Source organism: Miscanthus floridulus, chromosome 10 (assembly GCF_019320115.1).
Source record: "Miscanthus floridulus cultivar M001 chromosome 10, ASM1932011v1, whole genome shotgun sequence".
In the NCBI taxonomy this organism is placed as follows: Eukaryota; Viridiplantae; Streptophyta; class Magnoliopsida; order Poales; family Poaceae; genus Miscanthus; species Miscanthus floridulus.
In genome coordinates, this window is record NC_089589.1 from 139484108 (window position 1) to 139496886 (window position 12779).

The 12779-nt window shown below is 48.2% G+C and overlaps 1 pseudogene; it reads left to right on the forward strand.

Annotated features, from left to right (window-relative positions):
* Nucleotides 1–7954: 7954 nt before the first annotated feature.
* On the forward strand, nucleotides 7955–9755 carry LOC136489807 (U-box domain-containing protein 16-like; annotated as a pseudogene).
* The last annotated feature ends 3024 nt before the right edge of the window (nucleotides 9756–12779 follow it).

Here is a 12779-nt window from a genome sequence, read left to right on the forward strand (position 1 = left end):
CCCTAGGAGACATATTTGTGGAGGTTCATGCAAAATTATACTGTTTTCAATATGTAATTCACCGTATTTCGTCTCACGCGGCACAAAGAAAAATGTAATAATAAAAATAATTATCAGAAAAATCTAAGATCTCGTGTGGGGCCATATTTTGGGTGTAAATGACTGCCAAAAAAATTTCAAGCCATTTCAACATAGGCAGAGTCGACGTGCTTCACAGAGGTATATAGAACCTTTCGTCGAACCCTATCTATACATCTAGGTTCTCTAGGACTCTGAAGTCCATTTGCTTTCCAGTGCCGGATTGGTCTCAAACTTTTTCTCAAGACTACAAATGCCCTGTGTATAGCCACCACCAAGTTTGAGATTTTTCTGAGGTGGTTTGGTACCTTTTTAACTTTAATTGAATTTGCGCCCGAACTCACCGATTAATTATACAATGATTAATGAAGAACCTAAAGATTTACATTACAATTACGTGAAAACTAATTTCCTATCGAAAACCAATAAATTTAATAATTTCAATTAAAGTCTACATTTTTGCATTAACGAAAATAGTGAGTATTAGTTGCATTATGTTCAACATTTATAATAAAAAACACAATAGTTTAGTTCATATATTTTTTTTGTGTGCAGTAAATGAAAATAAAGTTTATTACTTTTTCTAAAAAAAATTATGCCTAGTATTGAATTTACTGCATAAATAATAAGACTTAAACATTTAAATACAAAACATATATAAAATAAACTGATCTGCTTAAAAGTTGGTGGGAAATGAAAATATAGCCCACCTTTAGTCCCAGCTCCTACCACCAGCTGGGACTAAAGGTGGGCTGCATTTGGCAGTCTGCCAAAAAATCCTTTAGTTTCGGCTCCTTCCAACAGCCGGGACTAAAGGTCCCCCCTTTAGTCCCGAGCGGTGGATGGAGCCGGGACTAAAGGTGTTTTTGTCCCGGGCGGTGGATGGAGCCGGGACTAAAGGTCTCCCCTTTAGTCCCGGCTGGTGGCAGGAGCCGGGACTAAAGGTGCTTTAGTCCCAGGCGGTGGATGGAGCCGGGACTAAAGGTTCCTCTCGTATAAACCGCCGCATCCCTTCTCTCTTTCTCCTCATCGATCGTCTTCGTCTTCAGCGCGTCCCCAGAGCTCTGCCGCCGCCGATTCGCCTCCCCGGCCACCCCCGATGCCGCCTTCCTCATCAGAGGGCACCCCGAGGCTCGCCCACCTCGTCGGAGTAGCCCCGATGCCGTGCCCATCACCGAGGAGCCCCCGGCCACCCCCGATGCCGCGCGTGCGCGCCACGCCGCCACCGACGCCGCGCCTTCTTCCTCACCGGAGGGCATCGTCCCGATGCCCCCAACGCCACGCCTTCCCTGTGACATCCTGTTGCTCGTAAGCTCGATTGTTTTCCCAGTCGTAGCCCAGTCACGTCGGAGTGTGTCTCGCCGCCGTGGCCGCCATGGCTGACGTAGAGCTTCCTCCGGTGCGTGTGCTGCTGTTCTAGGTGTCGGGGTAAGTTCGCGGGGTGGTGTTGATCATGCTGGTGCAGTCCGCCTCGCCGGAGCCTCGCCGCCGACGAGTTTGGTCGGCCAGAGTCGGCAGCACCGCCGTGCGCTCTGTTTGGGTCGCTGACATGCGGGGCTGGGTCGTTAGTGAGAGAGAGAGGGAGAGAGAACAGGGAGATTTCTTATTTTCTGGATTTTGAATAGTGTAGCAACTTTGGAAATTCATAGGAAAATAATTACAGCTCCAAAAATTTTGAAAATTTATGTGTAGCTTCTGTACATATTCTATCATGGTTTAAAAATATGAAACTTGAAATTTGAATAAATTTTTAATGTTCAAAAATTCAGTCAATTAATTGATAAATGTAATTTCCATGATTTTTGTAGGCCACTGTATAACTCCAAAAATTATGAAATTTGTTTTGGTACACTAATTTGTCATGATGAAGCTTACATAAAATTTTGAGGTAATTTGGAACAAGTTCATTTTGAGCTTATTTCCAAATTAATTCAAAAATGGATAAAAGCAAACCCTAAGTGTTAGGTTTAGGGTTTGATCTTGTTTTGGTCATATTTCATACACCATGAAAGCATCATGTTTACATTATCATCATGTAGAATCCGAGAGTGAACCGATTCTAGTTGAGCAAGTTGTGGAAGAATCCCCGATTGTCTCGGGATTCGATAATTGTGGTACTGATCCGGAACCCGAGATCGTCAACGAAGGCAAGCCCCGGTTTATGCATTAAACCATTACCTTGTTTACTTTAAAAAGTTTATCACCTATGTTACCTATTGCATTAAGTTGATTAATTCAAATTTTACCTACTTGATGTATTGCCTACCTTGTTAATTGTTTACCATCCTTGAAGATGATTTCATTTACAAAGACGTAGAATTGCTTAGTATGCTTTATGGTAGGCTTTCAAAGTAAAAGTTTCGATACAATCAAAGATGGCATACTAGCCAAAGAAAGAAAGAAGATAAAATCAATTGTGTTATATTCTGATACCATGTGGCCTGTACCCTAAACCCTAAACCACCCTAAACCTCCCTGGCCACCGACCCAGTCACCAGGAAGCTCGTCCATGGCACAAAACTCAAAAGAGCAACAGAAAGGTTGATTCAAATTCTAAAAGCTAGAGATAGTGGACTATTCCGGCCCAACATAGAGAAAGATGAACTGACATATTCCATCAGGACCGCTGAGCATTCTGGACGAACTAGAGGCAAAGGGGCCGTTCCGTGGGTGCAAGGTTTCCCTGAATGGATCTATTCATATAGAAGCCGCCAGAGATGGAAGGATGAGGAGGCAGAGAGGATCCGCATCTTGCAGCAATATGTTATTGAGTCATGGGAAGCGATGCTTGAATCACAAAGGCGAGAAAAAGAAATGCAAGCGAAAATGCAAGAGGAAGTCGCAAGGCAAGTGCAAATCCAATTGAGTGCCCACGGGATTACAACAGCTCCGGGAATCAACATTAGCCCCCCCGATTAGTTGAGAAGCAGTTGTGCTTCTACGAAGCTGCCTGATGCCATAAAAGATGCAGAGCTGCGCTTCCCCGTGGATGACGTCACTGAACCTTTTACATCATGTGAGCTACACATTCCAAAAGATAATGGCACAGTGAAGGTGGCTATTGGTGTTGTAAACACTATCGACCGTACCAAGACACCAAGAATCCATGGGGCAGTAGTACCAGCTGGATATACTACCTTCTCGGTGGATAAAGCTATTGAAGGTTTTAGCGATGTGCCTCTTGACATTCATGGAGGTGACGGGGAGAAGGCCGTGGGAGAAGCAGAGAAGTCATTCATTGCATGGCGCAAGCGCTACATCAATATTCCCGGGAAGCCGTTGCTGCACAATAGGTACGGATGAAAGTGAATAAAACAATTTTTTATTAATTTTATATTGCCTCTTAAATAACAATTGACTCATTGTCTTCTGTACGCACACAGCAGGGCCTCCCCCAACCTAAGTCCAATAGTACAATCACCAGACAAGCATAGTGCTCCGGGCGGCGGTTACGATGGGGTAGAAGACACGGCTGCATCCCCATCATCTCCAAGACGGTCTCCACCGCGGCCGCCACCGCCTCTAAGGCGTCCCCAACGCCGCCTTGAAGGTCTCCAACGCCTGTTCCCCCACCTCCAAGGCATTCCCCAACGCCGCCTTGAAGGTCTCCAACGCCTGTTCCCCCACCCCCAAGGCGTTCCCCAATGCCGCCTCAAAGGTCTCTAACACCTGTTCCCCCACCTCCAAGGCGTTCCCCAATGCCGCCTCGAAGGTCTCCAACGCCTGTTCCCCCACCTCCTCCCATGAACTAGGGAAGACGGCTGCAAACAAATAAGCCATCTGCCTCACCGGCGAAGACGACCAAGAAGGCCCCCGTGAAACCAAGGCCAATTCCACAGAAATTGCCTGGTGAAATGAGTAAAGAGGAGTTAGATGATGAGGTTAAAAAAACCGTCGAAGCATTCTTCTCAGGCATAGGGAAGAGGAAGCAGCAGGAGCAGAAGCACTTCCAGCTACCTCCAGCTAAACTAAGGCGGATGGTGGAAGCTGAGCAGAAAAAGAGGCGGCAAGCTCATAAGCCCTCGCCACCATTAGACTTTGACCGCACTCTTAGCAAGATAATCAAGAAAGCTGCTAAAGCAGGGAAAACTGTTGCACAACTCAGAGAACAAGAATTGCAATCAGTCCCTCCTCTAGTTATTGCTAATGAATATGGTTCAAACATAGATATGCTAGATATGATGGAAATACCTGCTGATAAAGAAGTGGATATGACGGAACTTGCTAACTTTTATGCTATGAGAGGTATCGACCTTGGCGATTTCCGCTTCGAAAGTGCGCCGGTAGCAGATGAATGGCAGAAATATGAGCATGGCAGGATTCTATGGAATCCTAAGACCATCAATGAACTGGGTACACAATTGTTCAAGCTAAACACCTTGTACCTCGACGCGTGTCACTGGAAAGAGTTCTATATTTTTGTCAGAATCAAAGACGACCATTGGTTCCATGGCGATGACGTTATGTACACTGAGTTTGCTGAATTACACCAACTAGTCCACCGGAACTCTCTCGACAAGACTCTCATCAACTGCTATTGTCTGTAAGTGATTCTTTCTACTAATTAATAATAAGTCGCTACGTACGTATATGTCTGTGTTTATTATCCTCACTCTATATATATGATGCAGGTTTGAGATGGGAGAGTGCAAAAAGAGAGGGTGTACTGATATTGGTTTCATTGATCCACATATCGTATTCAAAAACCCTAAACCCCATCCAACATGGAAAGCAGAAATGGAGGCCAATATCAAGATGTTCTTAGAGAAGCAACGTGACAAGAAATGTATACTCTTCCCCTACAACTTCAGGTAAGTGTTCATAATGTCGACGATCGTGTATCCATATATATATGTTCACTGTACCTGTTAGCTAATTAATGAGTGTTAATGGACATGGCAGTGAACACTGGATATTGATGGAACTCGATCTGGAGAAAGGTCATCTAGGCATCTGGGACTCGATGAGAAAAGAGCAAAAAGAGTTCCAAGAGATGATAGATATTATTCAGAGGTAATTGCAGTCTCACTAGCAAAACTATTCCAGTCTCTCTGCATGCAAATTAATGGTCCAAATATTTTTTATGTTATTTGGTAGCTGTTGGGAAAAGGTCTGTCAGGAACACCATATGAAACGCAAAGTGCCACTGAAAGTAGTGCTATACAAAGTAAGTACTATATACCTACCTTAGTTCATTCCCCTATGCTCGGATGACGACGAATCTTTTTCTTGTAAAGTGGGTTCTGCTGCAGCCCCAGGGGACCAATCTCTGTGGATACTATGTTTGCGAGTTCATGAGAGTGTGCTAAAAAAGAACTAGTTTCGAGGAAAAAAGGGTACGTGTACACACATATATTTATATATTCTTCATACATATATTTATATATATATATATATATATATATATTCGTGATAGATACAATTTATTTATCATTATTCTTGATACATATATATATATATACATACTAATATACTTTTTCTTTATCTCATATCTCAAATTGAAGACTCGTTGGTTGAAGGAAAAAACCCTGGACACACACCATCTCAAAGCAATCCAAGAGACAATAGGTGGATTTCTGAATGATCAGGTCTTAACTCCCGGCGGCGAGTTTTACTATGACCCAAATATGTGATGATGAAAGCCAAATTTCATATTGATCCAAAGAACATGTGATGATGAAATGTACAATTAATGCAAACTTTACATGTGACGATGAAATGTAATATTATGTTTTAGTTTACTTTTACTTGTGTTGCTTGCGTGCATTGATCGAGCAAAAACTTTACAGTACGCGCGTGTATACGTATATTACTTTGCAGCGAATAATGCGTATTCGAAAACCAAATTAAAACAAAAAAGAATCATCAATTGAAATAAGCAGGAAAAGAAAAAAAAGCCCCTTTAGTCCCGGTTGGTAATACCAACTGCGAATAAAGGGGCCAGCCCAGGCGCTGGCGTGGCTACCTTTTTAGTCCCGGTTGGTATCACCAACCGGGACTAAAGGTCCACTTCTATTCCCGGCTACTAACTCTTTATTCCCGAACTCCTATTCCCGGCTGCATAACCGGGAATAAAGGGGGTTGGCAGCCGGGAATAGAAGCCCTTTTTTTACTAGTGTGTCTTCCCAGGCTGTGGAGGTGCACTGCTATGCTGCCAAGGCTGCAGTGCCCTGGGGCAAGATGGAGACTTCCAAACCATAATGAGGTATAATATCATATCTCGTACTGTCAATCTAAATTGGGAATTGGTAAGTATACATGATTAGTCAACAAGATAGAAGAGATGCTCCAGCAAACCTTTCACAGCTATGCCACTGGAAGGTTCAATACACCAGCAAACCTTTCTTACCTATTACACAAGCAGAAAACTCGTTTTGTCTTCTTATATTAAGCTTAATGAAGGGATGACTACTGCAATTTCAGTGAAAAAATACCAGAATGTACAAAAGCTAACAGGTTCGTCATTTAAAAAACTCACTCTGTGATGTAAGATGGAGATACTTTATCCTCCTCCACGCCAAGAGTTCACTAACCTGCAATTTCACAATAGTGATCAATGAAAGTAGCCTTCCTAATGAGCCACCAAATAAATCTAGATCCATAAACAGAATTTTATCCCCAAATTAAACAACATGCTAGGCTTATTAAAAAAATATCAAACTAACTGCATGTTCTAGGTGTGCATCCAGGGTGCTAAATACTATAAACAACATCTTTATACTCATTTGAGGGACTGATTTAGCAGTTTTCATGGTCCAAAATCAGTGAGAAAATTTACCTGTAACTGCACACAACATACATCTACATAACTTGTGATAGCTTTAAAATAAATAAAGCAATACAAAATTTAAATGTTGGCAAAGGATATATGTAAGATGCAAAGGATATTAGCGGGTACAGAAGCTGAAACCGGGATCCCTTGGGATCAGGCCACGAACGAACAGTATTTTCCTCTCACAACAAATCAGTCAACAGTACTTTCAGCCATGGCTTATCAGCCAAGCGAACAGGGCGTAAGCCTCCAATCTCCTGAACTTGAAGATCATAACCTACTCGTCATACATAACTTCACAAACTCCCACCGGAGACAGCAAATTTATCCCTCCCCAACCACCCAATAATTGCCAACGAATGTGTCATCTACAATTCAATTAGACTGACAAAATAAAGCAGGGAATCGGAATATATTCAAGGCAAATAATGGTGGTAGCACTGTTCGCCTAAACAGTCGTTTAGCCCGTTTAAACACCGTGTAAACGCTACACGGTGGTGCGCCGTTTCCGTTTAATCACCCGTTTACCCCGTTTAATTGGCCGTTTAGCCCGTTTAATAGGACGTTTTGCCCGAATAATGGCTAAACGGTAGGTGACCGACTGTTTACCGTTTAGCGTTTAGGAAAACACTGGGTGGTAGCGATTCCCCAATCCCCCACCCCTCCTTGAACTAGATCTCGTTGTAACCCTCTCCCGCAACAGCCCCGAATCCCACGGCCAACAAGCAGATCGAGAGCGCGAACATGTGGTAAACTGGGCGCAGATCATGGAGGCAGCGAGGAGAAACAGGGCGACCGGGGTCGGTCTAGATCCGCCCCTCATGTTCGGCCTGAGTGCGCCGGTCCCTCCTCCCGCTCGGCTCGCTGCAGTTGGGTGGTGGCCTGGTGTGGTCACCGGGAACTAGGGCGCCGCACCACGCAGTCCATCTGGGGGAGGTAGAGTCCACTGGGCTACTGGGGATCGGACGGGGGCGCCGCACCACCTAGATCCGCCGTCGGCTGTGGCCTCCCCCGGCCAAGCCAACCACCTCGCTAGATCTGCCGAGCGCCAGCTCCCCGGCCGGGCGCCTCCTCAACAGATCCGGCGTCCATGGAACCCTCGTGATGGAGGGGAGCAGCTGTGATAGTGGAGGAGAAAGAGGGGAGGGGGCGACATGGACTCAAACTGGGTAACGTTCCTTTAGCAAGTCACAGCGTAACGTGCGGCCCTATATCCAACGTTGAAACACCATCCGACGGCTGCCAGCTTTCTCCCACAAGATACTTTAGTTTTCCTCCGTGAAAGCTAGGCGGGAGTGGCTGCTCGTTCACACGCGCTGCGCTGGTTTTTGGTGGGCTACGCCGACCCGTGTCCACTGCTCGCCGCCGCCGACCCGAGCAGTCCTGCGCCGCCGCCCGTCGTCCGGAGGGGCCGAGCCATCGATCGAGCTGCATACAACGACGCTGGGACGCTGTTCAGCAGCGTCGCCGTCGGCCTGGGCCAAGCAGTCCTACGATTACCCGAGCAGTATTGCGCCGCCGCCCGTGGTCGCTGTGCCTCAGGGAGCTCCTCCTCGTGTTGCAGCGGTTCAAGGCGCTTGTGGCCGACTGCGCCGCGCGCAGCCGCACGCGCCTGCTGCTCCAGTCGGACAAGGTGGCGGCGCACGCGCGGGAACTCCAGCATGACCTCGCCACGCTCCTCGACCTGCTCCCTGTCACGGACCTCGAGCTCGCCGCCGACGTGTCGGACCTCCTGGGGCTCGCTTGGCGGCAGTGCCGCCGCGCGGCGGCACCGGAACTGGAGCTCAAGGCCGGCGTGCTCGCGCTCATCCAGGAGGTGGAGTGGGAGATCATGCCCGAGCGGGAGAGGCTGGAGGGCGTCCTGGAGGACGTGGGCATCAATGACCCCGCCAGCTGCAGCGACGAGATCGAGACACTGGAGCGGGAGATCGGTGACCGCATCGCCGAGAGGTGGACGTCGTCGATGATCGCCCTCGTCGGCCTCCTCCACTACGCCAAGTGCGTCCTCTTCAGTGCCACCACGCCGCGGTATGTAGACTCCAAGGTGGATCTCGACGACGGCGACGACGACGATGATGCGGAGCCACCGTCGCCGCTGCCGGACTTCCGATGCCCCATCTCCCTCGAGCTGATTGGCGACCCCGTCGTGGCTTCTAGGGGTCAGACACACGACCGCAACTCCAACACGCGGTGGTTCGGCGCCGGCAAATCCACATGCCCCAAGACCAGGCAGGTGCTGCCGAATCTGGAGCTCGTGCCCAACAAGGCGCTCAAGAACTTGATATCGTGGTGGTGCCGGGAGAATGGCATCCCCATGGAGAGCAGCAGCGAGTCTGGGAAAGCCGAGCCGGCGCCGGTGGTGGTAGGCGTGAACAAGGCCGCAACCCGCGCGTTGTCGACAGCGTCGTGCGGCTCGCGCGCACGGGGTCCTCCAGCACCAAGAAGGACGCGCTGGCGGCGCTCCTGTGCCTGTCCGCCGAGTGGGAGAACATCCTGAGGATCGTCGAGGCCAGCGCCACGGAGGCGGCGCTATCCACGATGGGCAGTGAGGCGGAGGCCGTGGCCGCGGTGCTGGCGTCGCTGGCGAAGCGCGGCAGCGATCGTCGCGCTGGGCGACGCCATGGCGCAGCTGGTGGCTGAGATGCGGCGCGACACGGAGTGGTCGCGGGAGTGTGCGGCGGCCGCGCTGGTGCTCCTATGACGGCGCGCGGGCGCCGCTGCGGCGTCGCAGGTGGTGGCGGTCCCGGGCATGGAATGGGCCATCTGGGAGTTGCTGGGCAGCGGCACGGACCGCGCGCGCCGCAAGGCCATGTCGCTGGCGGCGGCGGCGAGAAGTTGGCACGGGTCGGCGCAGCCCGCCGAAAATCAGCGCAGTGCGCGTGAACGAGCAGCCACTCCCGCCTAGCTTTCACGGAGGAAAACTAAAGTATCTTGTGGGAGAAAGCTGACAGCCGTCGGATGGTGTTTCAACGTCGGATATAGGGCCGCACGTTACACTGTGACTTGCTGAAGGAACGTTACCCAATCTGAGTCCGGGCGACAGAGGGGATGAGAGAGAGAGAGAGAGGACCACGGGTCATGGGAGGAGGGGGAGAGCGGACGAGGGTCGTGTTCGGACTTGACCTGAGTTAACCGGTCTTCATAATTTTTTTGGGTCCGCCGTGACGCGTTTGATGTGGAAGAGTCACTGATAAAAGATGTTGATACCAGTGACGTGTCTCGTTGAGAAGGGTCCCAGATAACGCGATATTAGTGACGTGTTTTGTTCTTTGGTCCTGGACAACAACTAACTAGCGACGTGTTCTATTGATCCGCGTCACTAATCTTACATTAGTGACTCATTTTGATTTTATGTCACTGATTATGGTATCTCCTTTGTGCTGTTTTGGCATAGTGAAAGTTTGAACTCAAAAGTTTTATATCTCATCGAGTACTACAACTTTAGTTTAGGTTGTATCTCTATCTGAGGTCATCTAAAAGATTCAAAGAAATTGAAGTCCAAAACTTTGAGAACTTAAAACATAGTTTTGTGGACTTCCAATAATTTCAAATGAAAATGTCATTAACTACTAAGTTGTATATCTCTTTGGGCTCTACAACTTTGATATAAACTTTGCCTCCATACGATATTAGTACGTTGCATGTCAACTTTAAAACTAACTAGGTGTCTCAAGCTAAGTGTTAGTATGCATTCTCTAATGCATAACAACACAAAATTATACCTTTTGTTGGATTAATGTACTAAGAAAAAATGTATTTCATTTCACAAACATGTCAATGGAGCATTTGTGTCTATAAAATACAATGTATAACTAACAAGAATGCAATGAGTTCAATATATTGGTGGTTAAGGAGAATATGATTATAAACTGAATTTTTTCCTTGGCAGCTACAGTATTTTACTTTAGGGTTTACACCCAAGGAAACTAGCACTTCATTGGCGATTTCCAGTTACACCTAATGAAATGTGAATTACCTTGGTGGTTTCTAATAACATTAAAGGAAATATGAATTACCTTGGTGATTTTGAATAGTACCCGAGCAATTGAGGAAATACCTTGGCGGTTTGTAATAACACTCAAGGAAATATATAATTACCTTGGCGGTTCAGACTAGCACTCAAGGAAATATGGAATTAACTTGGTGGTTTCGGTTAGCACTCAAGATCAAGAATATGCATTTCTTGGAGGTTTCATACGACCCCCAGGGTAATGATATATCCTTGGGGGTTCAATTTCACTCCTCAAGGAAATTGGTGGCCCCAAGGATATTCGGTTTTCTGGTAGTGGTGGAGGGCTCACCTCCGACCTATCTTCTTCACTTGATTATGGTTCTGTACTTCTATTAGCTTGATGATCCTGAAACCAGTGTCTCTTTCTTGTTTCCATAGCCGGGTATACGGGAACATGGTCATCGCTCGTTCAGATCTACCATCAATGAGCCTCCTTCCCAGTCGCGGAGCATTTTGAAGTTGGGTATTCCCGGGACCAAAAAAATCCAATGCATAGCAACATAGTTTTAAATATAATTAATAGTAGTATTCTATCCCGCAAACTCTTCAAATCCATTTTCTTCTTCATTTTGCAACCGAAAGCAAACTATAGGAAAAATATATGCACACTATTAACTAAAAATCACTAGCACTAGCACACATTCATATTCGTAAATCCAAATCGGTATTCAGTAAATCCCTCACCGTCGGTTGTCCTGCTGTGTCCTGGTGGCATACAAGCCTGGTGCGGTGGTGCCTGGTGGGTTGGTGGGCGCGCGTCGGTGTCCTGCAGGACGTCATGGCGCTCGGGCGCTGTGCCGCTGCCGCGCTGAGCGCTACGCCCCTCATGGCCACCCCCAACCGGCCCCCTAGCAGGCTAGCACATAGAGCCAGGTGGCCAGATGCAGCCGCCACCGCGACTGCCTATCGCCTTGAGCCTCAGGCCGGCAGGCCCCGGCCGCCCTACGTGGCCGCGTCCCCGGCACCTCCTACCGCCGCTCACCGAGAGTTGAGCATCGCCGCCACTCGTCGGGACCAGGGTCAGGAGAAATGGAGAAGGCGTGAGAAGCGGGATAGGAGATTTTGCCGAAAGGAGGAGCACAGGTGTGTCCGTGTGGCTTAGTGGGCCACTGGGGGCCTGCGCCCTTGCCCCTTGCGGGCTGGCCTGGAAGGCTAGAAAGGAAAGGAGGCCGCGAATAGGAAGCTGAGGGCTGAGTTTCTACTCGAAAATTTAATCGACAATTAACACCAATATATACATTATACATATGAGTATATACACATATATATACACACTAGATAATTGCCCGTGCGTTGCAGGGAGGCAACAAAATTTGTATGAATATTTCGAAGCCAAGTCAAAATGAAGACCCCAATTTGCACACGTTATCTATCTATTATACACCTAAAAAATAACTAAGGGTATCGTCAGCGCAATAATCCTACGTGAAAACTGCAAGGTTACTCTTCTCTCTGTTCCCTATGACGTACATGATTCCGTTTCCTACGTCTTTTTCCCTAAGTGACTGTGCCGCAGAGAAGATGAAAGGCACGGCGACGAAATCGTACGTGGCCTCCGACCCGAACCCCACGGCAACGATCGTGGTCCTAGTCGCCGCCGGCGTGGGCGAGAGTGCGAGACGAAAGGCACGGCGATGAAGTCGTACCTCGTACTTGGCCTCCGACACGAACCCCACAGACCGAACCCCACGGCGACAATCGTGGTTGCCGAGACGCAGGTGGGCATGCGCCCCTCGCCGGTGGACCGGTGGTGGCGGCGTTCTCGTCACGCGGGCCAAACATGCATGACACCAGAGATCCTGAAGCCAGATATAATCGTGGCGCGGTGAACATCCTGGTGGCGTGGATGGAAAGGCCGTGCCGACGGATCTCGCCGTCGACACCTGCTGCGTGGGAAACAACATCTCGAGCACGCCC